Consider the following 24664-nt stretch of genomic DNA (forward strand, 5'->3'; position numbering starts at 1 on the left):
GATTCTATGAAACTGTGATCAAGGCAAATGCATGCAAACATGATTCTGGTTTCTGCAATGGTCTACTGCCTCATGGAAATATTATAATCTCACTTTTTTCTTTTTTCTTTTTCATGTTGCCTGTACTTCCTTCTCTGTGGCAAGTCTGGCAAAGTTTGGAACTAAGAGAGACTGTGGAAGGCATGGTTATCTTATATCAGCAACTTCAAAACTGGAAGGAAACAAAAACAGCCTACGAGAGCAGTAAAAGCACAGGCTCAAAGCCAAAGACCAGAATTTCAACTATGTCCTTGAGTGCTCGTTGTGCCTTGAAATCTAGATCACTACAACTGTCTCACTGAAGGACCTTCAAGCACTCTGTATATTTGCTACATGAAAGAAAGATTTTCAGTGTTATTTCTGTATTGAGCAAGAGAAATATGGTATTATATGCCTTATACTGGCAAATAAACAGAGGTGAAAAACGGCTGTAGCACAGATGTGCTTGAGAGAAAACATAGCCAAATAAATGAAAGGGAACCACTGTAGCAGTGATTCATGAGTAGCAAAGGTATTCTACCCATCTGCTTGTTATTCTGCAAGGCGAGCTCAGTTTGTCCAGATAACATCAGCCTGCTCACTCGCTGCTCGCGCTACAGCATCCTATTCACCGTTTTTTTTCTTACAGTGCCAATATTGATAGCCCTGTTTCCAAATAGCCTCAAAATGATGGTCCCTACCAACAGACAAATCCACTGTGGACATTGTGACCACTACTGAATGTTAGAGGAAGCAAATCAACAGAAGGGGTATCATAGTAGTCAGCTGGACTGCTTGGAACACCAGAAAAGAAAAAAATGGATGTATGAAGACTTTATGCAAGAAAACTGTATTGTTTGGCATTTGTTATTTAGTTATCTACCAGTATGAAAATTTTCAGCAGCCCAGTCTGGAAAACTAATCCATGCTTTGTGTCCTAGGTCTGCCAAATTCAGGAGCAAAATTCTCATTTGGTTTCAATGGATCCTTGTTTTCACTTCACTGTGAAAAGGAAGACTTCAAAGAACATCCCATTATTTGCAAACTTTAGCCTTTGGCAAGTAAGTATGAACAAATACTCTCACAGTTCCCAAACATTTAAGAAGATTTACATTAAGTGCAATAAATAATTCAGTTTGCATTGCTCCTGGTACAAGCCACTTTATGAGCTCTGGTAAAGATGTACAGAGAGAACATGCCCAGACACAGTAGATAAAACCTGGGCTAGGGTGAAGTCAGCTGACCTTCGTTCTGACTCTAACAATGTTGTGCTAAAGAATGTGAGAGGTCTTCTATTGATATCTACCTTTCTCATTTTCTCAGTGAGGCCTGAGCCTCAGCTTCTCCATGTAGCTGCAATCAAATTTAGTCAATGCTGTGAAGAAGAGAACAGACACTGTCTCATGCTACCCGACTTCAGTGGCTCCACTGGTTTCCACAGTCAGAGCCTGACAGCTTGATATTTCCCAGCTGGCTCAATGAGCACAATTCTTGCTCTTCTTCCTGGACCCCGTATGAACCAAAACTGAGCTTATGACATAAAGCTGACAAGTTTTAAAGGAGCCAAATCAGAGTCTGAACAGTGTTTTCACTACCTCTCATATTCTTTACTTTTACCAGGGGCTTTCACAGACCATAAGGAAACGTGCAGCATTTCTTGCTCTAAGGAGACCTAAGCTAATAGTTTTCCCAGTCCTCAGCAAGACACTGATTGCCAATGCTTTTGTTGGACAACTAAAGCTATATCCCTTTTTCAGATGCATCTTAGCTTGCTGCCTTAGAGGCACTAGACACGTTTACTCAAGGGCCCTGTCATGGAGGAGGCAGTGCAAACCATATCGCTGCTAGCATCGTCATGGTCAACCCAACAGAGTTTCTGCAGATTCAGCTGAAGGATTAGGAGCAACAGAAATGCTTCTCTCCAAGTAGGCGGGTAATCTTTAATATTACTGCTATTTACAGATGTGGTTACTTAGATCTACATATTCTGTCATCATCTGCTCTGCTTTTAATACAGTTAGGAAAAACACTAAAAGAAGCATGTCTGCAAACTATTAATCTGAAACATTTTAAGTATTTCCTCAACCCTGCTCGAGGCCTTCGGGTTGGTTATATGAAAATGTTTGATTCACCTTTTTTTTCTGACCTAAGTTTTTGGACAAACTTTTAAAACCCAAGAAAGAGTGTTCCTGGCATAATAAGCCTCAGTTTCACCCACACAATCATTTGTGCCAGGAGTGCCTGCATGTTATCTAATCAAGGAGTAGAGAAAACCATTATAAAATGCTTCTGATCGATAGCCTGTAGCACAGAGCTCGTAGGCACAGAGCTTAAACGTTGAATATTCGTTGTCAATCATAGTGTAAACATTCAAAAACACTTGCTGAAAAACTCAAAACCCTAATCTGAGTAAACCACAAACCTGCTCACAAATATACTGCTAATGCTAAAGGCACATTCCTCTAAATGCTTATTCTTTGCAGACTGTCAATACCTTTCCAACTATATATTTAAGTTGCTTAAATCTTTCTGTAAGTACAGAAGTTTTCTGAATTTAATATTTCTTCTCAGATCAGGAAAAAAAGAGGGCTAGGTAAAAGACAGTAATGAATATAAAGATCTGAAAAGGAGGGAGGGGGCATTAGAAAGATTTTGACATTGTTCTATCACATTTTTTAAACTAACCATGTGTCAGAATCAACAGATTTGTTCCATTCACACAAGGCATAGCAAAAGGAATAAGAAGGAATGATATATAATTGTATTTGTAGACTTTCCTATTCAAGTAAGATGCCTTCTCAGACTTTTAACCCAGGATGTGGAAACTTTTCAAACAATATGTTAAACAATTATTTTTTTTTGCAGTATTTCTGGAAAAACGTGATAAGTCGTACGTGAATAATGTAACACCACATTTCACTTGCAATACTTAAAATGTGGGTATGAAGACTTTCGAAGTGACACTCATCTGCAAGTAAACAATTTTATTCATTTTTTTTTTCACTGTATTTCAAAGAAAAAAGACTTTCACATTTCAGCAGTACAATCTCCTAGGGACATATAGAGATGATTTAGCAATACTGGATAGTGGTTCAGCTGTATATTTTTCTCAGTGCTTCTTTAGTTTTGCTGAGCCATATACTGTGGTGCACTGTTTATAATTTGCACTTTTATGACTCCATTCAGATGAGAATCTCAAAGTTATTTTTCAAACAAGAATGAACTAATCCTTGCAACTGAAGCAAGGGGAGGTTCAGTGACTTCCTCAAGGACAAAAAAAAACAACTTGATTCAAATCACAGACTCAGGTCTGGTACACAGCAAACGGCTAGTGTCCAAAAGTTCCCTAGAAGTCTTCAACAACATTCCTTTTTACAGCCCTGATTTAATAATGTGATGCAAATAAATGAAAGAGTTGTGGTTGCTGAAATGAACTAGCTTGTGGTTCAGGAGTCAGATTTCTCAATGCCTTCTAGTCATTCATACCAGATTTTTTGATTGGAAAATTTCTGGAAATTAGTTAGGGCATCAGAACAGTCTGACATCCCAAGCTAAATATCATAGATAAAAATTTACAGCAAGCATCACCATCCTGTCATGTGATTTACCTTGGCGGGGGGGGCTGGTCTAGATGATCTTCAGAGGTCCCTTCCAACCTCATCCATTCTGTGATTCTGTGAAAGAACAAATTAATTGCTGATAGCTTTCAGGAGGAACAGCAAACAACCTTGACAGAGATGTGGCGTCCAAACCTAGACCCCCACCTAAAGTACTGTGTTCAGTTCTGGGGCTCCCCAACATAAGGACATGAACCTGTCGGAGTGAGTCCAGAGGAGGGCTGGCAAGGATGATCAGAGGGCTAAAGCACCTCTCCTATGAAGAAAAGCTGAGGGAGTTGGGTTGTTCAGGCTGGAGAAGAGAAGGCTCTGGAGAGACCTCATAGCAGTGACAGGGAAAACCTTCATTATGCAACGAAATATGATACTAGCTGTCCAGACAATAACTAGGGGGGGTTATTGCAGGACTGGGGGAAATGATTAGTTCTCAGAGCGCTTTTATTTTTGTTTTCAGTCATTTTGTTGCAAAGGCATGTTTTTTCAAACAATAAAATATGCAAAATATGTTGAAGGATTAACTGAAATGTTGAAAGATTAACTGAAGGAGGTAATATTAACTTAACTGTTCTCAAGTATCCGTTGCTTCAGTAAACAGCTCATTCTTCAGAGCTCCACTGCATCAAAAATACAGTAATTCACTTTTTATTTCTAAGCTCTCTATTCACCCTATTTTTTTAAGAAAGATTAATTTTAATATCAAGAAATCCCAACTTCTTGCACCTTGCAGGGATTATAAGGAGTGTTGGCATGCATAGTGCATCTTGAAAGATTCTTCTGCATAGATGATACACTGGAGTATCAAAGTTTTCTGATTCACCTCTTAGCTGAAGATGTTTTCAGTGTTATGTTTAAAACCTTTAAGCTTCAAGGCTTGATCAAGCATTAACACTTCGCTAAAGCAGAAGCCCTGATGCTTCAGAACAAACGCTGAAGTGAATAATGTGGTGTTAAAGATCATGCTGGAGATTTTAACAGAAATTGAGCATATCTACTTGATTACATATTGAAACTGTCTCTTTTCACTTAGTTGCTTTTATCTGTTTCCATATAATGCAACATGTTTATAAGACAATGTGGGATATGCTCCTAGGTCAAAAAAACAGACATAACTATTAACTCGAAGGGAACGGGATAATATACACAAACTGAGGATATGACCTCTATTTTCAGTGAAGTGACATAAGCCTCTCCAAATGAAAGAATACACTGAGAGGATAGTTTGCTTAGCAGCAGGAAGCCAATTAGAACAGATTCAAAAGGTCAAATTACCAACTATTTCTGATCTTACACTGAAATCAGCAGAATTATTTACATAGACAGAAAGAAGGAGCTTTGCTGTTAAGTAAGATCAGAATAAAATCCATGCTCTTTCTAACATAGAATTCCATCCCTTACCTAATTACGTATTTATTACATTACTAGAAGCTAATTTAAATCAGCAAAATTAATTTCAATTCATTTTAATTAATTTAATTAAATTTAAACTCAATTTTGATTAATTTAATCCTGATGCAAAATCAGAATCAGACCCCAAATCCATAGACAGTGAACTCAATGTTTTACCTCATGTGAAAAGAAAATAAAAACAGATTTACAAGATCCCTCTTTTATGTTGGTTCTGCAAAGGATGCTTAACATGTACAGAACAGCAGCGAGCGCTGCAGAGAAGCAAGAGTCTCTCGTATACAAGCCAGCTGCATGGCACCTTCAATTCCCCAGAAAAAGGTTGCACAAAGTCTGAAAGCATTAGGATTTCAAGGATAAGCTTGCCAGTTGCTGTATTAGCTCAGCCAGCCAGCATTTCCATGGGAGATAAATTAATGCCTCACTAATATATTGGCCACACTTCAGTAGCATTCTTAGAAGAGCTTTTGTGGTAGGATTGGAGGTAAAACAGTATTCATTTGAGAAACCTGCTTGGTTCTCATAAAATCACTGGACCCTTTTACACACTCTTCACTTCTTAAGAGACGTATCCTTTGTTATCCTATACCAGCTCTTCCATCAGATCTAGAGTAGTGCATTCATTTCCAGTTTCTCATATAAGGAGATGCAGAACACAGCATCTGATCCAACACTTCTTGCAGTGTGCAGTAGCAATGGCAATTGTCCTTTAGTAAGGCTATATATATGTCGCTGGAAAATAGGCCTGTAAACATGGGATATGGTAGCATGAAGAGCCTCACCATGAGCAGAAAGGGCTGAGGTAGGTAGCACTGTCCTATATCTTATTGTCCCAACCACGCCAACAATATTGTCTTTTTAATTTGCAGAGTACTGCATCTCTCTATAATGAGATTCTGATGAAATAAAATTTGTAACAGTGTTGGCTTCAAATATCTCCACTGCGACTAATGTAGTTAATCCATATTTAATTTCAGGGTAACAAGATCAGGTTTCAATCTCCAGTGTTACTTGTGGTGTGGTCATACCCCTTCTCTGTCATGACAAAGCCACATACCACCAAAGAGAAAAAAAGTCTTGCTAGAACACTCAAGAAATGGGCTTTAAGCTGTAAAGCAAGACTTGTCCTTTTAAACTTCACTTTTTCTGCATACATATAGTCCTTTTATTACTGCTTTATATGCCAAACTCATTCTGAACCTTAGTTATGGCACCTTAGCATTATGCTCCTCGAACTATATGGAAAATTAAGAATTAAACACAGAAATATTTACGTAAGAAAAAGGGAGAAAGATAGACTAAGAGAGGCACAACACTCGCTCTTAAAGTGCTATCTTGTGCTAAACACATTGTGCCAGATGCTGAGATCAATTTTTCTATGATATTGCCAACTGTCTTCAGCATTTGTTCAGGATATTCAGTGACAGTAGGTTAAGGCCAAGGGAAGAGAAAAGCGGATCATGTACTAAGTGGAATATCTGACATTTTTCAGGGCAGCAATCACCTCTTGCTGTAATGAGCAGAACACATGCTAATGTGCCATGGTGCATTGCAACCAGGAGAAAAGGTCACGCTTAACAGAGGGCTGCAGAAGTCGCTGCAAACTGAGCATCTATTTAATCACCACAATGAGGCCAAGAGCATTATCCATGGGTAATCATATTATTTCTCAAATACAGTTTGTCATGTTAAAACAATATTCCACCAGAATGAGAGGCTATTTGTGCCACTGTGGGATACTTTGAAGCTATGACTATCAGTTTTGTGGATTTGTGTCAAACGTGCAGGAGACATGAGTGATATGCCCTTTGAGTTTTCCCATTAAATGAAACCCTGTGATGAAGTATTTAAACAAGGATGTGCTGATACTATTTGGTCAACCATTTCAGGTAAGGGTGCTAAAGATCTTGTGCTAATTACATCATTGAAAAAGGCACCAGAGAAGCAGAACAAAATGATTTTATTCACCCTTTCTTCTCTACTATTTCACAGGAAAATAATGATAATGCAGCAGGTCAAAGAGCAACAAAGTTGAAATATTATGGGGAAGAGAAATCTTTAATATGTACTTAACCATTTTTATCTCATTTATTATTCTGGGCTTATGAGGCAGTAAAGTACCTAGAAACAGGATTATCTTATTCATGAGTATGGAGGTAGTTTTAGTAGTAGCTTTACTTAATCACTTAGAGCAGAAACTAGCATTGACAAAAATTTCTACAAGTTGATGTGATAAAGATATTTAGGAAAATAAATTGAGTTAATAAATACAATAAGATCATATCAACATCATTCCTAAAAACTTCTGACTCATATGTCACAAAGTATAAATGCACCAGAGTATGCTGGGAACAAAGAGGCAGAGGTTAATTCTTAGTCTGATCATAATATAACCACAATCACGTGAGCAGACTGAAAGCAAATGTTGCTCAATTTGCACCACTGCCATAATAGTATGGAAACCAGGCAGAATCTGCTGCTGATGAAGCTGAGTAATTTTAACTGAGAAAAACAGATAGTATTCCACTTTTCAGGTTGCTGCTTCCTCCACTAGCCCCTGGTCTTTCCTTGCAACCCGCTGTATTCATTATTACAACGTTCAAAGTCTCTCTTCTTTTCATCCCTGAACACAGCCCCAATTTGTGCTCGGTTTCCAATTAGGATTCAGCTGCAGACAACAGATCAGCTGGAGACAGGGAGAAGGGGTGGGGATCTTGCTGGAAACACTGGCCTCTGCCTCAGCATCGTGTTTCCATGCCAACAAACAGCACATGAAGACATATTGAAGTAGCAGGCTTTGTGAAGAAAAAGTACTGTTAATTTTACTTCACCTGCCCTCTGGAAGGATCATTACAGGGCTGGTGAACGCTTATCCACAAAAAAAAGTGATTTAGAAAGCAAAAAGAAAGATTCCACCTTACCCTCCACAACTTCTCTGTGTATACCCATCCAGGCACTTTCCAAAGAACTTAAGAGAAGTAGGCACTCAAGGTACATTAGCTTCAACGCCAGGATGTTCATAGAGTTTGCTATGACCAGCTCTGGAGTGTTATGTGGTTAAATTGCTCACACTAGCCACTGGATCTCCAGACCCAAAAGATTTCAAAATTTTGCTGCTCCCCAGGTAACAGCATGGCAGCCGGGTGCTCTGTACCATTAGAGTGTGCTGGCTGCATGCTAATCTGTTTCCAGTCTCTTAATTTTGGTGTTATCACAAGCCCAGTTGCAAATGTCCTCTGCTCCCTTGCCAAAATGCATTTGATACTGGCCACAATAAAGCATTATGCAGGTACCAGAAGTGAGACTGAAATAGCAGGATGCAACAGAGCTACACAGATAAATAGGTATCTAGCTCACATCTCTAAAACTGGTCCTCTTCAGCATTCAGCACTGGATGGTGCATATATGCATTCATGCACCAGCTAAACATTTCTAAAAAGCCTGGTCCCCTGGAGCAGCATTTACTAATGCCTCACAGCCCCCTTCTGCTGACAGAGCTAGCCCTTACCTTTGACTAAAGATCCTTATTTCTTTATTATTTACATCAGGGAATTGGTTCTTCACTATTCCACTTCTCCTGAGCCCAGCTGCTGTGTCTCATTCTTGTCTGAGGTTGAGATGTATTTACTTGCCCAGACCTTTGACCCAGGCAACATAAGCAAAGTGAAACATATTCTGAGATAGAAATAAGAGTCTTAAAATGCACCTTGGGTCACCACCATTCACTCCGTAATATCTGTTTGGCACAAAGATGCCACATAAGGTGCAGTTGTGCAATACCTAGTGTTGCCAGCACCTTCTTTGGAAACAGAACTGAAGTGCTTTTGAAAAACATAATCCATCTCTTCACATAAAACTACACAGCTCATTTTACTTAAGGACTGTGCATCAGTGATAAGCTAAGTAACAGATTATACAGAGTATAAACAGATACGTTGTAAAGGAGACTATAAACTGGTTGTAAAGTATAGAGCTATCCAGTTAACCACTGAGACAGTATATCTATACTGTAGCATCAGCATAGCTACATAAACAGGTATCTTGAGGTCATACAGCCTGAAAAACCAGCACTACATTTTAGGGGGTAAGGCTTTATACGGCCCAGTTTCCATGGAACTGATAATGGAAGGCAATGCCTAAAACCTGTAATGGAGTTATTCTGTTTAACAAATACCACCTAATTTCAAACAAGACAGGAAATACATCCCTACTGATTTTCAACACTATTGCCACATCTCGTGGACTTTTATACAGTAATAAATTGGGCACAGTGGTAATTTGTCCCCTAAGTTTATATCTCCTATCTACTGGCTTCATTAATGATCTGAGCTCTGTCTATTTAAGCCTCTGTTTAATGACACCATTCCCTGTATTGGTCATTAATGCCTTTACAGTTTAATGCAGCATGACAAATGAACACAGTGCATTTCATACAGTTGCAACTACAGTAATGCCTCATTTGATATTCCTATCAAATGGAAGTAGAACAAGCAGACAAAAATGTGCTAGAAATGCAAACAGGCTTTGGGGAAAATAATCAGTGTTCACAACTTGCACGCTGCTTCAAGTATTTCACATTTCTGTACTCACCTGAACTGAGTTTTCCAGTCAGTTTAGGTCAAAATTGAATGAATTCCATAGAAAAGTCTTCAGATTTTCCTGACTGCTAAACTTCAATTTGGTGCTGCTGTAGAGTTGTTTCAATTCAACCATTTGAATTCACGTTACCTTAAGAGCTACAGAGTCTAAAAGTTGTTTTACATGTAAGAGTGAATGGCCTAGAATTTTTTGCATGTCCTCTCCCATACATTTCCCACTGTGATATTAATTATGAAATGAGTGCAAGGGCAATGTGTCAGCAGTATAAGGAAGAATCAAATTTCTTTTCTTAGACTATTTAATTTTAGTCCATTTCTGCATGTGCTTTTGACTGACTGTTCTACTGTCCTAGTTTCAACAGTGGTTTCCTTTGCTATCGATGTGGCATTTCTTTATATCTTTCCTAATATTTAATGGTTATTCATCCTTTCTTTGCCTTGATGTGAAGCAGGGTTTAAAGCTTTGTTTAAGACATTCTTACCGTACTGTAAGACTGTAAGTATGTAAGATATTCAACCTCATCTTCTTGCATGGGTTCAGCTCCCCTGTCCCTGGGAATGATTCTTAAAGTCGCGCTCAGTTTAACTCATCTTCCTTCAGCCTCTTATCCCTGTTACTGTTCTCATCTCCAAGGCAGGGATCATCTATTTTCTTTTTTTCTTCTGCATCAAAGCCATAAGTTCATTAATGCTCTAGCTTCATCTTTCCAGTGCTGCTAAAACAACTCTTTCCTCCCTGCTAGCTAGCTCAGCAGTGCCCTGAATGTTTCTCATCCTCCTTACCACAGTACTCCATTAACCATAACTCTCTCTCATATACCCCTCTGCTGTGTTTCCAAAATACCACTTTCAGAATAAGCTTCCCAAGGCATTAACCTTCAGGTACATTCTTTCCTAACAAAAATTATTCTCAAAAAAAAAGCAGGCATACTCCCAGTGGAGGTGGCTGTTCTGTCTTTCACTGTCTAAGAATAAACTTCATTATGCTGTGAACAACTTGTTAGACAACTGAGTGACAGAATTATTGAAAGATTACATTTAAAAATTAGGTGAAGGCGTTATAAAGCTGAATATAATACAATATAATATGCACACAATTTTGGAATTATAGAAGATGTGTTTCAGCAGTGCTTAATATAGATAGCTTGCAACTGGGTAGTGCATGAACATGAGTTCTAATAAAGAAGGATTTTTTTTTTAAAGATATTATTTGAAAAACTACAATATGATGCACAAGAGCAACACTGACATCATCTAAACTCTCTAGATAATCCTTGAAACACTTTAGGAAACTTTATCCTAAAAAAGAGTCATATGAGTCACGTACAAGCCTCTTAGGAGTTGTAGAGGCATTCATATTGCAAATAATGCAGCAGCCAGGACTCACTCCTTTGTCCTGAGTGGTCAATGAACACACAACAACAAGAATAAAGCAAACAACCATTTGAAAATCAGAGCTCCTAAAATGCCTGCCAGATGTCAAATCCCCTGAAAATTTGTAGGACCATTGCAAACATTTGATATTTTGCCCAATTATCTGTAAGCAATAGATACTAACTGTGATGTTAACAGTCAAAACTAGTTCAATTTCTGACAATAAAATGTTTTTCAAAGTCCTTTTTTTATGATTCTCATTTACCTATGGATTATAACCATTAGGAAAGTACTACAGGTAAAAGTAAAACATGAAAGGTGTGTGTTTTTTTAGGTTTTAATCACAGGGTACAAATGACATGAAAAAAAAGATTGCAGCAAATTTTGGCATAAAAGCCAAATCTTTAGAGGCAATCCTTAGAGGCAGAGTTCCAGCCAAGAGATCAGCCTGATCTTGGGTTCTGAGACAAGGCAGTCAAAGAGTCTCTACTGTATGGCCCAGGATTAATCACTGGTACAGCAAACAGAATTTTCAAGCAAAGACTCCCTTTTGAGAGAAGTTTATAGAAGAATGTCCTGACATTAATTCAGTAGACAATAAATTGTTTTCTTTAAGCTCAAGAAGACTTTAGGCACTGTGGAACTCAAAATTGGAAAGTTGATCTTATCCTCCGGGAGAAGCAAACAGAAAAGCTGGAAAGGCTGCTTTAAAATCACAGTGCAAATGGGGAAAAAACAACGAATCAAACAAAACCCAGAATGCAATACATCTGTTAGGTTCATTGTATAATAAAAGAACCTTTTCACTTTATATATAACTTAAAGAATCACTGCATATTTTAAAAAGAACTTTTTTTTTTATGGAAGACAGTTTTTGAAAGATAAACAAATATTTTACTTTGCAATATAAGCAATCAAAATTCCAGAAAACATTCTGATGTTGGTACACATTTTCTCATTCAGTAAACATCCACTTACTAATTTTAGGCAACTTCCACAATTTACTATTCAACTGCTGTCAGTTCTTAATAGGTTTCTCCCACTTTTGCAGTCTAACAGGTACTGAGGTCTACACAAAGCATTTTGGAGAAAATTACAGCAGAATCACAAAGAGCTCCAAGCAACCTAAAAAAAGTACCAAGCACCAGAAAGAATAACACTAGATGTTATGATGATGCAAGATGCAAGGGGAAATTCCACGTTATAAATTTTCTTCTATCTTTTTCGTTCCTAAGCATCAAGGTATTCAGAAAATTATAGACTGCTGCACCCATAGTGAATGCCTACTTTCCAAAGATTAGCTTTTTGTGCTACCCAACCCATACATGCAAATCTCATAGGATAAACTTTTGATGAAGTCATTTTCTGCATTCTTGTCAGCACCATTTTAAAAATGTTTAGATCTGCATTATGGATCTGCACTAGCAGATCAGTCAGCAAGCTCTGGCCAGATGTCATAGAACAATTTAGGTTAAAAGTGGTCTGTGGAGGCCACCTGGTCCAACCTTCTACTCACAGTTTCAGCTTACACCAAGTTGCTCACAGGTATGTCCCATCATATTCTTAGTACTTCTAAGAATGAAATCTTGCCGAGCAAGCTAATCCACCCTTGCATCTCAGGTGGCATTGGACCACACTCAGGGTTAGAAACAATAGATAAATAACCAATAAAACTTAACTCATCAGAATTTCCAACGTTCCAGCTTGTGTCTACTGCCTCCAGTTTTATCATGGCATATGTCTGGGAAGTGTCCAGCACCATCTTCTCTATTCCTTCGAATTTTAGGTAAACAGCAATAAAACATCCCATTTGCCATCACCAAGCTGAACAAAGCAGCTCTATGAACCTCTCTTTGCACAGCTTGTTTCAGCCACCTGATCATCTTGGTGACCTCCATTGGACTTGTGGTACTACGTCAATGTGTTTCATTCTGTGGAGCCCAGAACTGGACATGTCATCACAGCATGGAGGGAGTCATGTCTTCCTTCAGCCTGCTGACTACATGCTACCTGGTGTGCGTTTGGCCTTCTTCACTGCAATAGCACCATGTTAATTCAATGACTCTCTTCTTCCAGAACAAGGAGAAGATGTGGAATAATGTGCTCCCAGACATCATCTCCAATAAATATTTGTTTAAACCTTGAAGCTCAGTGTTTGAAAGCCATCCAGAAATACTTGTCATTAATTAGAGCAGTTATGGATATCCAATACAAATACCTACTTCATCATCTCATAAGTGTCATGTTCTTGACCTCAATGCCTTCCCGTGTCTGAAAGTTCTACAGTTTAATCAAAAGCTGCATGGAAAAGCATTTTCTTTTATCAGTTCTGAATTTCCCATTCTAATGTAATCATGTTTATTCTAATCTTCTAATTTCAATCAATTTGATTCTTCAACTGAAGTTAAAAATGAATTGATAAAAGAATTTGGTTTAAAACTGTTTCAAGGAAGTCCCTCTAATTGTGTACATTGTCCTTTCCCTGGATAGGAATTATCTTAATCTCTGTCGTTCCTTCTCCTGCTGAAATTAAGAGTAGAGTCCTGTGACAAAAAATCAGTGTTTTATCAGCATTATTCTCATCTCAAACCCAAAATACAGCACCATACCAGCTATTAGGAAGAAAATTAACTCTGTCTTAGCCAAAACCAGGACAAGTACCCACCAACTACTACTATCTGGTCTTTTTTTTTTTTTTTGTGTGTTTTTTCTGCATTGTCCATAACACCACAAAATTATCATTTATTCATGCATCATTATAATCCTACAGATGCTTTTTACTGTTTGACATTAATTTACAGGCAGGAAAGCATTCCCTTCCTTTTTGCACTACAGTGAGGATTAGCCAGTACAGTTACTGCAGAAATTGTCCAATGGAAATTATTTCATAAAGCATCCTTTGTTTGGTACAAAACTGCTTTGACACAATGTTTACTCAGATTTGGAGCTTGTAAATCTCAAGGTCACTAAACCCACAAGCTTTGATTTTCTCTCTCAGGGGTTATTATAGATTTCCATTGGCTTGTGCATTGAGGAAGTCAAGACTATTTTCAGTCGATTCTAGCCCTGTGGTATTTAAAATAACAATCTTAAAGAAATGCATTTTAGAAGACCCTTTGTGGGCCTTGTTTGTCTTGTTCACATATTTTACCCATAAATTATAAAATACTGTGAAATTCAGGAGACAAAAAAACGTTTGAAGACACCGATGAAAGGGAAACTAAGCATTCTATAGTCAAAGAACCTGAAAATGTTGATGTTTCCCAGGGCACCTCATAATGTCAGTCTGTTAGAGAGAACAGCCTTTGCATTTCTCCATTACAGGAGAACGTGGCTTGGTGCAGACAAAGTCCCCATAACCTCACAGAGTTCTAGCAGGTCTTCTGCCTCTGAAGTAACATCCTGTCTTCTTATGTTTTCCTTTAATACAAAGGAAGTTTTTGTAAGAAAGAGAAAAACCTCACTAGTTATTCATTCTGCATCCAATACAGGGTTCATTAAATAAGGTTTTCAATGACAGAACAAAATACTGAATAGGTAAATGTTTTCTGAGCAATATTCATCTCCATGCTTTCAATAGTTATGGGTCTTTATAGGGGGAGAAAACACAGAAATGGTACACTGATAAAATAACACTCATCTTACAAAACACTCAGTGTAACTGCATTTTCCATGGAAACATATCAATACCATTGAAGAGCTTGACTTGAGAGGCAATAAGATAGCCCTGGGCTTTTCAGTGCTGTCTTTGGTTTCATTCCAAATTTCTCAGAAGTCAAATAACACTGTTGTGGTTTTTTTTTGTTTGTTTGTTTACTGGTTCTCATTTTGCTTGCCTAGTAAGCCCTGCTCTCTCTCTCCTCAGCAGCCTGCTGAATGTTTTCATCTTCATGTTCTCCCTGCCATTCACACGCATTTGGAATTTTTTTTCTTCGCTCTTCATGAAGAAAGTTTTCCAATATGTGTATTTTTTATTAACTTTTATTTATTTATTTTACTGTCAGGAAAATCTCCATTCTAGTTAGTTCTAACTATGAGCATAACATGAATGATATAACAACTTGTAAGGACAATTTCATCTAGTTTACTTTACCAGAGGTTTGACTTTTAGCTTGTGTTGGTGTTTGTTGGTATTTTTGGTTGTTTGTTTTTTTTTTTTGTAACTAGTCTGTACTTATTCTGATACTCAAAACACATACTGGACGCTTGGAAATATGACCATTTTATGAGGAAGGTCATAATTTGATAGTCTAGTGTTAATGTAGTTTCCTTCCTTCAAGGCTGTACCAGAGGATGTGATTGTCACTAGTTTCCAGCCAGTGCTGGATGACAATAGAACAGAAGAAGTAGTCCATAACAGAAATAGATAGATAGATAGATAGATAGATAGATAGATTTCCTCTATGATGTCTCAGCCTCAGCAACTTAGCATATCAAACATTTTATTTATGTTTTTTTTTCAAGTCTCCTCTTCTATTTACCCCACCATGAAAGGCTAGTCTTAAATTGGCACGGTGATTGTGGCTGATTCCCTTTATCAAAGCACAGGAATAAAAAGAGTGGCTCAAGGTTTGAGGCTTCCTTAAATAGACTTTTAAATTACCTCCAAACATTTTCTCAAGTGGGACAAAACAAACTGCAACAAGCATGGTAGTAACTCAGCACTACTTTGCAAGCCAAGCCTTGCCCTGATTGCCAAGAATAGGGTCTTTTCTCTGTACCAAGAAAATTTAACAGCCTATACCCATGGATGAAAGAATTTAAAATGCAGTGGAAAGAGATTATGACGAAAAAAAAGAAAAAAAAAAAACCTCACACACAGCACACTATAGATGAAAAATAACAAGGAAATGACTGTGAATGCAGTACCAGGGACACTATCTTTCCAAATACATAGGAGAGAATCAGAACATACGTTGCCAAAAGAGTTGAAGCTAATGAAAGTCAATTTAGCCTTTGGTTTGCAGATTACTGAAAACTGACATGGCTGCAAATAAGATCAACAGACCTACAGAATCAAGACAGGTTTCTTCAGATGCTATCTTAACCTATTCTCAGGTTAAAGCATTACTTACGGTGACATAGCTATCAGAAATCACTTCTAAGGTGACATGCATTATCCTTATTTTAGTAGAGTTGACTGTATAAAAACTGATGTAGGTTCACTTAGGAAATAATTATTTTCCAAGTTACATAGAAAATGTTTAGCATTGCTTTCAAATTTTGTTTCTACAGGTATAAAAAGTCTGCATGTATATTTCTGACATATAAACTATAGACACATAGGATTACAGAGTAAACCATTTAAAAAAATTAGTTGACAATTTTCCATGGAATTTGGAAATTCATGCTTTTCTTCACTTTCAAGTCCCCAGGAGTTTCACATTCTACATCCTCCATTTTAATTACAATTGCCCAAATAATGTCTTTCCTAGACTTGGTAAACAAACAAACATATATGTGTCTGTATGTTTAATGTTTTTGACTGTGGAACCTTCTTGTGTTCCATGGAGATATTTAAATTCTTCTCTCTTCTATTTGGAGACTGAAAAATTTCAGGGTAACTCTCTGGATAGTTTCATTCCGTTATTTTCAAAGTAACTGAGTAGTCCACACTAACGTACCAAAGACATATGGAAAATTTAGGTGCTAAAACAAGTCCCACAACAAATCAGTTAAAAAATAAATAAATAAATAAATAATAAATAAAAAAAAAAAGACCTATCCAGAAGCAGTAGAGAGTAGTAAGGCTATAAATAAATACCTTGGCACTATGCAAGTGATATATTCTGCCAAGGGCAAGGGCATATTAACAGCAACAGGACATAATTTGTAGGTCAGGAGGTACAGAATGGAATAGTGTAATACATGAGGAAAAAAATGACAAAAATGTGGGTGGTGCAGGTGGGGAAGGAAACCATCACTAGCATGAGGGATGCAATGTAGAGAAAAACTGTTTCACGCAATCTGAAAAAAAAAAAAAAGGGGGAGGTGGGGAAGGCAGTTATCAATAACACCTAAGCAGTTCTCCATGAAGCGTCAAGGACTTGCTAACAGAAATGCTGAAAATCTCAAGGACATTTTGAGCTTTCATATTGAGTTTATCTTTCTCATAACAGTTTTTTTACGTGCATTCTGAATAATTCTGTTGTCAACATGACTGTTTTTATCTGTAGAGACAATTTAACTTTCTCCTTGTCACTCAATTAAAACAATCGTCAGCATCATGAAAATTAATCCAGAAAAAAAGACTTTTTTTGTTCACTGTCTTCTGGAAAGACATGAATAAAATGATGTTGTTTGGCTCACACGTCTTGCAATCCAAGTACCTATCTATGTAGAAGATATATGGGGCCATTCTAGGCAGCACCAATTTAGGAGAGACTCTGGAGGTAGGGAACTTCTCTCACCACAAACCTTCCCTCCCAGCTTCTTGGCACCCCCAGCCTCCTTGCTGTCAGGGCAGCATGGGAAGCTGAACAGACCTTGGCTCTGTGTAAGCACTGCTCCGCAAAACAAAAACACTGGTGTGTTATCACCACTATTTTCATGAAAAATCCCAAACACAGCATTATACAAGCCTCTATGAGGAAAATGAAATATCTCAGCCAAAAGCATCACAATATCTACCCCTAACTCCATACCACTTATGTCATGCTCAGGTCCCAAACTTTCCAGTACATCACCACCCTTCAATTAATACACAGGTATCATTCCCTTAGTCTATGGACCACCCCTGTCTAAACATCGATAAAATGTCCCCTGAGTTCTTTTAGTCCATGACTTAGATTCTATGTGATATGGGATGTTGTTCAGGACAGGAGAGGTGATGTGTTGCGTGGAGTCACTGGATGCCAAATCCAGCTCGGTTCGGGTCACTGCCGCACATGCAGTGTGTCTTGTGAGGCTCATCTTCTGTTGGTTGTTGAACCAACAGAGAAAATACACCGCACAACAGCTGAAAGACAGGAATGAGAAAACGCAGTGAGATCCAGCCCTGCAGACCCCAAGGTCAGTGCAGAAGGAGGGCAGGAGGTGCTCCAGGCACGCAGCAGCAGTTCCCCTGCAGCATGTGGAGAGGCCCCTGGTGGAGCAGGCTGTCCCCCTGCAGCCCATGGGTCCCACATGGAGCAGATCTCCACGCTGCAGTCCGTGGAGGAGCCCCCGGTGGAGCAGGTGGATGTGGCCTGGAGGAGGCTGCGGCCCATGGAGAGCCCCCGCAGGAGCAGGCCCCGGGTCGGAGCTGCAGCCTGTGGAGAGGAGCCCACGCAGGAGCAGTGGGTATGGGGGGAGCTGCCGCCTGTGGGGGACCCGTGCTGGAGCAGTTTGCTCCTGACAGATGGACCCCGTGGTACGGAGCCATGTGGGAGCAGTTCTTGAAGAGCTGCTGCCTGTGGGTAGCCCGCGCACGATCAGTTTAGGAAAGTGGCATCCCGTGGGAGGGACCCTGTGCTGGAGCAGGGGCAGAGTGACCATGGTAGTTAGCTATCTATCAGTGATAAACCACCACAGTGACTCATCTCTATCCTTTCTTTCCCGCTCACCCTGATGAAAACAGATAAATCAAGTCCAAAAGAAACTCCTTTCATTCTGAACCTACATTTCTCTCAAATTAGGATTGTTTCCTCAAATGGATTAGATGGCTAGGCATTGGCAAATTCGGATATTCTACCAGATTAAAATAATAGGAATGTAAATGTATAGAGTACAAACACAAATACACAAGCTACTTATCTAGACAGTTCTTCAGCATAAAATAAAATAGTTTGATAACCTTTTCACCAGGCTTATTCACATGCCTGTTCTGCCAAAATCCACCAATTTTTAAGTTGGTTTATTACCTTTCTTCTTCTAATTTCAAACAGAAGTGTTTTGCACATATTTAAATACTCCCCAGTGACCTTAGAAGACTATCGTTATCTCCTGCCTTTAAGACAAGCACAACTGAAGTAGTCTCAAGAGACATAGTAGCCAAGGTCAGCTTCTATATTTCTAACACAAATGAAATGGGAAAAAAAACTTGGGGTAAGCTTTATAACTTTCATGGAACAATTCTATTATATCCTCTCTGCAGCTGCAGAACAATAAAGTTACCAATGAAAAAAGGACCCAAATATCACTATTTGCTCATGGTATGGTTTTAGGGCTGAAACCTGTCATTATTGTATTGCTGTCAAACTGACTAACTGCCAGGGTGCAGTTATGTGCACATTCCTTAAAAAATCCAGCCGTTTTAATCTGAAGAGGTAATTGATAAATAATTTATTTTGCAGCCTAAATTCCCACTGACCTCATTGCACCTTAGGATCTGACAGGGATGCCAAAAAAAATTAAAAAAAAAAAAGGGGGGGGAATGTCAAAAAAAAAAAAAAAGGTGAATTTCAGTATGCTGAGAACCTTCACTGAAAAGAAGCACACAGGGCGGGATTCGAGGGACAAAGCTGACTTTGTAAAGCCTTCCTTAAGTTAATGGCTTGCAGAAATGCAAGCCATTAACAAATGCCTAATGGCTCAGGCAGAAATCTGGAAGAAGCAAAGCTTCCTTCTGCAGTCAAAACATCTAAATCTGCTTAGGCAGAAGTTGCCATGAAGATATTTTCATGTATCCCAAATGGTTGTCCTAGATTAAGAGGAGCACTGGGACACCCCAGCAGGTACCCACACAGCAGAGTACCATGAGAAACAGACAAGCCAACAGAGATAACTGCAACTGTCCTCACCTCCAATGACAATTTATGTGCCAAGTGGTCCAGGCAAACAACGAAATATATAGTAAAATAATTTCAGTAGGCTGTTACAAGAAGAATTACTTAGAAATACATAGGCCTGATGTCTGCCTACAAACCTGGAGCTATAATCCCCTGTTTAAGGATTCACAACAGATTTGAGAGAGAATACGTAAAACAAGTCTTGATTTCACCTTCATATTCCAAATACACCACACCTCTTTTGATTCAATTTTTTTAGAAACTGAAATAAACTGGAACTATTCAGAAACAAATCCTTCTGACCTTTCCATAGCTAATTCGCAGGCATGAACAACAAAGTTATCCAGTTAGAGAAATCACACAATATGATATGATATGATATTAAGAAATTGTTCCAAAAATCCCAGCAGTGGTAAGAAAATATATGTAAACTAGTAACTCACACAATGAAAATATTTTACAGTAACAAATTTGCAAAAAAATCAGGATGGTCTCAAACTGTAAGTATGGATAATAAAGTAATATTTTACAAGACATGCTAAGTGGCTTTCCAAAATTGTGCTATTTGTCACATATACACAAACTAATAAAAACACACTGCATGCCTCTCCCCTAAGATTCATGAAATATTTTTATCAAGCTATAAATATGACATACATTTTCTCTCTTCACTTGCAATGCATCAACATACTACTGAGAGAAGACTTTCTCAGACCATGCATTTATTTCTGAACCAGCAATATGAGAAAAAGAATAACTACTTAGGCTTGTAATTATAAGGTTATAAACTTATAACTTTATAAGGATATAAAGCGTGCCTTAACCCACCTTAACCAATCATTTCTTCTTAGCTTAATGAAGACAACAACACTCCTCATTAATGAAGACATTTTGAAACACTTGTTTCACATCCTGATATTTTCTAGTATGTCATGTTAATTCAACCCCTCCTCAGTTTCCCTGTTTACAAAAGATAATTTTTATCAGCTTTGTGGGGTATTGTTGCAAGTTCAAACCATTGAGCAGACAAAAACTGAGAGTCCTGCAGAGTCATCAGAGTCCTGCAGGAGGAAGTAATACAGACAGGTAATGAGATATGCCCTGGCAAGTTCATGATTTTGAGGAATATGGGCCCAGCAAAGAGTAAAGTCAGGACCATTAACTTCAGGAGAACATAATTTCAGCTGTTTAAAGAATTAGTGGTTGAGATCCCCTGGGAAATTGTCCTTAGGGATAAGGAAACTGATTAGAGTTGGCAGCTCTTTAAAGACCCTTCTCATAGAGCACAAGATTTCTAAGAAGGGATTCTACAGGTACATTAGCCAAAAAAAGGAAGACTAAAGAGAGTGTACCCCCCTCTGATAAACAAGGTGGGAGAACTGATGACAACAGACTTGGAAAAGACTGAGGTTCTCAAAAATTTAAAAAAAAAATATTTTGCCTCAGTCTTCACTGGCAATCACTCTTCCCATGTCTCTCAAGTCCCTGAACCTCAAGACAGGGACTGGGGGAGTGAAGTCCCTGCCACTGAGTGAAAATCAGGTTCGAGACCCCTTGAGGAACCTGAACATCCATAAATCTATGGGGCCTGATGAGATTTGTTCCAGTGTCCTGAGAGAACCAGCTGATGTACTTGCCAAGCCTCTCTCCATCATATTTGAAAAGACAGGGCAGACAGGTGAAGTCTCTGGAGAGTGGGAAAAGGGAAACACGATATCCATTTTTTAAAAGGGAAAAAAAGAAGACCCTGGGAACTACAGACTAATCAGCCTCACTTCTGCCTGGGAAGATCACAAAACAGATCCTGAGAGAAACCATGTGTTGTGGTTTAGCCCGGCTGGCAGCCAAACACCACACAGCCGTTCGCTCACCCTCCCCCCTCCCTCTCCGGGATGGGGGAGAGAAACGGGAAAGTGAAGCCTGTGAGTTGAGATAAGGACAGTTTATTAAGACAGGGAAAATAATAACAATAATAATAATAATAATAATAGTAATAATGTGTACAAAGTGATGCACAATGCAATTGCTCACCACCCATTGACCGATGCCCAGCCTATCCCCGAGCAGCCGGCCCCCCCACCCCGGCTAGCCACCCCTATATATTGTTCAGCATGACGTCAGATGGTATGGAATACCCCTTTGGCCAGTTTGGGTCAGCTGTCCTGGGTCTGTCCCCTCCCAGCTCCTGCTGCACCCCCAGCCTGCTCGCTAGCAGGACAGAGCGAGAAGCTGAAAAGTCCTTGGCTTGGTGTAAGCATTGCTCTACAACAATTAAAACATCAGCATGTTATCAGCGCTCTTCTCATCCTAATCCAAAACATAGCACCCTGCCAGCTACTAGGAGGAAAATTAACTCTGTCCTACCTGAAACCAGGACACCATGTTAAGGTATATAGAAGATAAGGAGGCAATTTAAGACAGCCCACATGGCTTCACCAAGGGCAAATCATGCCTGACCAATCTAGTGGCCTTCTATCTTGGAGTAACTGCATGAATCAACAAGGGAAGACCAACTGATATCATCTGTCCGGACTTCTCAAAGGCCTTTGACGCAGTCCCACACAACATCCTCGTCTAGATATGGAAGTGTCTGGATGGCTGCAGCCAGAGAGTTGTGGACAACAGTTCCATGTCCAGATGGAAGCCAGTGACGAGTGGTGTCCTTCAGAGGTCCATCTGGGGACCAGTGATGTTTAACGTCTTCATTAATGACATAGAAGTGGGATTGAGTGCACCCTCAATGAGTTTGCGGATGACACAAAGCTGAGTGGCGCAGTTGATACACCAGAAGGAAGGGATGCCATCCAGAGGGACCTAGACAAGCCTGAGAGGTGGGTCCACATGAATCTCACAAAGTTTAAATAGTCCAAGTGCAAGATGCACATGGGTCAGGGAAATCCCAAACATCTTTGCAGACTGGAGAAGGCAAGATTGAAAGGAGCCCAGCAGAGAAGGAATTGGGGGTACTGGTGGACAAAATATTGGATATGAGGCTGCAGTGTGCACTTGCAGCCCAGAAGGCCAGCTGTATCCTGGGCTGCATCCACAGAGAGTGACCAGCAGGTCAAGGGAAGTGATTCTCCCCCTCTATTCCACTTTTGTGGAATGATCAGAGGGCTGGAGCACCTCTCCTTTGAAGACAAGCTAAGAGAGCTGGGGTTGTTCAGCCAAGAGAAGGCTCTAGGGAGACATTACAGTGGGCTTCCAGTACTTTAAAAGTACGCCTACATGAAAGATGAGGAGTGATTCTTTATCAGGGAGTGTAACAACAGAACAAGGGGTAATGGCTTTAAACTGAAAGATGGTAGATTTCGATTCGACATTGTGAATAAATTCTTTACTCAGAGCGTGGTGGAACAGGTTGTCCAGAGAAGTTATGGATGTTCTAGCCCTGGAAGTGTTCAAGGTCAGGTTGGATGGGGCTCTGAGCAACCTGGTCTAATCTAAGATAACCCTGCCCATGGCAGGGGGTGTGAAACTAGATGATCTTTAAAGGTGTGTTCCAACCCAAAACATTCTAGTATGATTCTGTGCTATTACAGCTGTATTTAAAAAAAAAAAAAAAAAAAAAAAAAAAAAAAAAAGGCATCATTTGCTACAGAAAACCAATGGTAGAAACTATGTACAAATATACAAATATTTTGCTATGTCTGTTTATTCTCCACACTTTTAACATTGCCCTTCTCATTTCATTAAATTTAATGGAAATAGTCTAGTCTCCCTTGATTTCCAAGGAATTTAATAGTTAAATCAAATTTAATAAGTAATACTTTTAAAATATATATTTCTTTAAAAAAAAATAATAATAATTCGTAAAGTGAAACAAGACAAACTGAACTAAGGTATCCTTTAAGCTACTAAAGCAGTATCCTACTAACCTACCTGTCTGTTTCTGTAGTATGGAATCAAAGTTAATTTGTCCTGAATAGGCATCTGACTAGGTTTTAGGCTTTATGGATTGGATCAGTGATTTTTATCAGTGAACCATCACACTTTATTAAATTAGTGTTACTTTTCTTGACAGCTATAACGAAGACTTATTAACCTTTCATTTCTCCAGAAATTGCTATTCACTGATATGTCCAGTCCAAGTTTTAGAAAGTCCCAACAGACAAATTATATACAAAAGGAAGAGGGAAAGTAATAATATATCACTGTTGTTTCCCTAGTAGTCAATAAGTATTACTGTAATAACAAGGAAAGAAAACTAGCATTAAGGATGGGAATGGCAAGGACTTGGGAACGGGAGGAATAAAGCTTTCACAAACTTTGGTTTGAACAGGCTTTACATCAGGACGTTCCAGCCAGGTGGACCACCACAGCTGCACTGGTAGCATATAATGTACAAGTGAACATCAGCAAAAAATAACCTGGAGTGGTGCTGGAGTAAAATATCTTGACAGAGTTTTCTCACCTGAAAGTAGAGGTACACAATGAATAACAGACAAGATACACAACTGAATCCTAGAAAGCAAAGAGAAAAATCCCTTGTAGCAGGAAGCATAAGGTATGACAAAAAAATTCTCCTGGTTACTTGCTCAAGGCAAGCTTACAGCAAAAGGGAATGGCACATTCCTCAGAGGTGAAGCCTGCATTAACAAGTGTAAAGGCCTGTGATCTAAATTAAATGAAGCCCCCCTTATTTTTCAAGCATAGCAATATAACTATGTGAAAGAAGAGGTCGTATTTAGGAGTCACGGTCAATTAAAGGAAAAACCAAAAGTAATAGTAACTAAGGGAAATAAGAGACTTAGGAAAGCCTGGCCTTCAGCAGTGACTATGTCTATATTAGAAGGTAGATTCAGTATTTATGACTTTACAGAGATGTTGATATCTTACTTGCCACTATTTCTAGCCTTCCAATTTAACACTTTCACAAAGGCCAGCCCTCCACCTAGCTCAATGAGCTGTCCTCAACAGAAGCCAGACCTGCCCTGTTGGCTCA

Source organism: Cygnus atratus, chromosome 3 (genome assembly GCF_013377495.2).
Source record: "Cygnus atratus isolate AKBS03 ecotype Queensland, Australia chromosome 3, CAtr_DNAZoo_HiC_assembly, whole genome shotgun sequence".
Taxonomy (NCBI): Eukaryota; Metazoa; Chordata; class Aves; order Anseriformes; family Anatidae; genus Cygnus; species Cygnus atratus.